Source organism: Dendrobium catenatum, unplaced genomic scaffold (genome assembly GCF_001605985.2).
Source record: "Dendrobium catenatum unplaced genomic scaffold, ASM160598v2 fragScaff_scaffold_156, whole genome shotgun sequence".
In the NCBI taxonomy this organism is placed as follows: domain Eukaryota; kingdom Viridiplantae; phylum Streptophyta; class Magnoliopsida; order Asparagales; family Orchidaceae; genus Dendrobium; species Dendrobium catenatum.
Window position 1 is genome coordinate 7,835,551 of NW_021318618.1, and position 3,846 is coordinate 7,839,396.

A 3,846-nucleotide genomic window follows, 5' to 3' on the forward strand; every position below is an offset into this window, starting at 1 on the left:
GATAGTATTTAATTAATTCAAAAGATATCAAATCTTTTTAATTAATTAAATCCAAACAAATTGGGCATGGGCCCCTCCATTAGGCGGTGTAGGAAGGAGGCGATTTGACCCGCCTCTTGTATACAAGTGTCGGCCCCACCTGGGCCGGTTGAGATTGAACCGACATATCAATATCGTCCTCTCAAAGAATCACCTTGTCCTCAAGGTGAAAACTAGAAAACTGCTGTTTCACCCTCTCTTACGGCTCCCACATGGCATTGTAGTCCGGCAGATTCTTCCACTTGATCAGCACTTTTTTCGCTCCCTCTTCTATCTGACGAACCCCCATCAAATCTAAGGGATCCATAATCACCTCTAAATCCTCCGTAAGTGTGGCCAGTAATTCCGAGCAGGCTGTATAATCCCCAATGGCTCTTCTCAATTGTGATACATAAAAAATCGGATGAATAGTCGCCGTGGGTGGTAGTCTTAGTCGATATGCCACTGCTCCAATATTTTCTAATATTTCATAAGGTCCAAAGTATCTTGGAGCGAGCTTTTCATTTCTCCTATTGGCCACTGTCTTTTGCCGGTATGGCCGGAGCTTTAAGAACACTTTCTCTCATGCTTCGAACTGGATGTCCTTCTTATGCCCATCAACCTGTTTCTTCATAATCTATTGAGCTCTCAGTAAATGTCTCTTTAATTCTTCTAACACTCGATCCCTTTCCGCCAAGTGCTCCTCTACTGAAGAAACTGGAGTACTACTACTCCCGAAGTGCACCAAGTGAGAGGGGTCCCTTCCGTACTAATTTTTATTACGTCCGGTAAAAATACCGAGCATACCGAGTGTACCGAGCGCCTGTACCAAGCACTTTAGTGACGTGGCGTTTTTTTAATGGTTTCCGAATGCATTCGGTAACCTGACGGAATAATCACTCCTTCCGTACAGCACCTTGAATGGAATCATTTGTGAAGCTGAGTGAAAAGAGGTGTTGTACCACTACTCTGCCCAAGACAGCCACTTGGCCCAAAATTTGGGTGTCTCTGACACAAAACATCTCAAATAGGTCTCAAAGCTCCTATTGACCACCTCCGTTTGGCCATTTATCTGTGGGTGGTAAGCAGTGCTCCTCTTTAGAACTGTTCCTTGTAACCTGAACAATTCCCTCCAAAAATGACTGAGGAACACCTTATCTTTGTCTGACACGATCGCCTCTGGTATTCCATGCAATCTGACCACCTCTCTAATGAATGTTGAAGCCACTGTTACCGTGGTGTAAGGATGTCGGAGGGGGATGAAATGAGCATACTTGCTCAATCTATCCACCACCACCAAGATCACTGTGAAGTCTTCTGAACGGGGCAGCCCATCTATGAAATCCATGGATATCTCCTCCCAGACTCGTCCCGGTAGTGCCAACGGCTGTAGTAGTCCCCCTGGTGACATAGCCAAATAATTGTTCCTCTGACAAATTTCACACCTTGCCACCATCTCCTCTACATTTCTATGCATTCCCTTCCAATAAAGCTCGACCGCTAGTCTCTTGTAGGTTCTCTGCACTCCTAAATGGCCCCTAACTGCGCTTCCATGAAATTCCTGTAGTAAATTTGGGATGTGGATCGAGGTACAGGGCATCACAAATCTTTCCTAGTACAGCAGTCTGTCTCCCTCTAATGAGTACCCTGGATGGCTACCCTCCTCTTTCAGCAAATCTGACCTGATCCTTCATAGTTCTTCATTTCTAGCACTTTCTTCCCTGATATCCTCCCAGTCAAGCATCAAAGGAATGGATAATACCACCATCTGCAGTTCCCCCATACATCTGGACAACGCGTCCGCCGCCTTGTTCTCCACCCCTGATCTATACTAAATCTCGAAATTATACCCTAGCAACTTGGACAACCACCTTTGATGCTCTTTTGTCGCCATCTACTATTCCAGTAGGTATTTCAGGCTTCGTTGATCTGTCCTGACAATGAAATGTCTCCCAAGAAGATAGGGCTGCCACTTTTGGATGGCCAAGGCGATGACCATTAATTCCCTCTCATAAATTGATTTCAGTTGGGCTCTAGTCGTCAATACCTGGCTGAAATAGGCAATGGGTCTACGATTCTTCATCAGTACATCACCTAGTCCGTATCCTGAAGCATCTGTCTCCACAATGAAGGTTTGAGTAAAATCTAGCAAGACTAGGACCGGTACCGTAGTCATCGCCTTCTTCAAGCTCTCAAATGCTGATGTGGCCTCCTCCCCCCATAGGAACCCGTCCTTCTTCAACTGTTCAGTGAGTGTCCATGCGATGGAGCTATACCCCTTCACGAACCTCCTGTAGTAACCTGTCAGTCCTAGGAATCCCCTTAATTCCTTTAGATTTTTCGGCACGGGCCACCTTATCATTGCTTCAATTTTGGACTGATTTGCTGCCACTCTCTTTTTTGACACCACATGACCCAAGTACTCTACACTGGCTTGTGCAAAGCAGCATCTCTTCAAATTAGCCCTCAGCTGGTGCTCCTGCAGTACTTCTAACACCCTCTTTAAATGCTCTCAATGCTCCTCTTCTGTCCTGCTATAGACCAGAATGTCGTCAAAAAATACCAGTACAAATCGTCTGAGATAAGGTTTGAAAACCTTATTCATGATGGCTTGGAAAATAGCTGGAGTATTGGTAAGGCCAAACGGCATCACCAGGAACTCATAATGTCCTTCATGAGTTCTAAAGGCCATTTTGGGTACATCCTCCTTATTCGGATCTGATGGTAACCTGATTTCAAGTCTATCTTGCTGAAGATCACGGTTCCACTCAATTCATCTAGCAGATCGTCAATGAATGGTATAGGAAACTTGTCTGGTATAGTTTCCTTGTTGAGTACTTTGTAGTCCACACAAAAATGACAGCTGCCATCCTTCTTTTTCACCACCAGAACAGGGCTAGAAAAAAGGCTGATGCTAGGTTTGATGATCTCTGTCTCCAGCATTTCTCTAATCAACCTTTCTATCTCATCCTTCTGGAACTGAGGGTAGCGATAAGGCCAGACACTGATGGGAGACACTCCCTACTTTAATACGATGGCATGCTCCTACTCCCTCTGCGGTGGCAATCCCTGAGGTGGCTGAAATACCTCTTGGAATTGCTGAATCAACAGCTGAATGGAGCGGGGTATGTCTCCGCCCTCTTTCAATCTTGCTTCCTCAAAACTGTGCAACTCCACCAAATACCCTCTGCCCGACAACTGGATATCTTTTATCATCGTTTTAAGAGAAACTCGGGATTTTGAGAGCCCCGCATCTCCCTTAATCACTACCTTCTTTCCGTCCAACATCAACTCCATCATAAGTGCTCCCCAATTCACCATGGTGTCACCCAAAGTTTGCAGCCATTTCATCCCTAATATGACGTCTGTGCTCCGCAGCTCTATTGGAAGGAAGTCCTCCCTCACCTGTAACCCTTGGATCGTCAGTCGTACTTCCCTGCAAATCCCCGGACTTTTCTCTATCTTCCATGTACCCATCATCACTCCGTAGCACCCTGTGTCCACCAATCTTATTTCCAGTTGGTCTACGACCTGGGTAGAAATGAAATTGTGGGTAGCCCCACTATCAATTAGCACCACAACCTCCCGGTCCCCTATCTCTCCCCTCACTTTCATGGTGTGATTCGTAGTGAACCCTACCATTGAGTATAGGAAAACCTTAGTCAGATTCAAGTGTAGCTCCTCTTCTTCTTCTGTCACCTCCTCACCTCCCTACTCAGTTTTCTCGTCATCGCAGACGGTGAGAACCTGAAGAGGTCGATCCTTGCACCGATGTCCTGACATGTACTTTTCATCGAATCAGAAACACAACCCCTTAGCCCTCTTCTC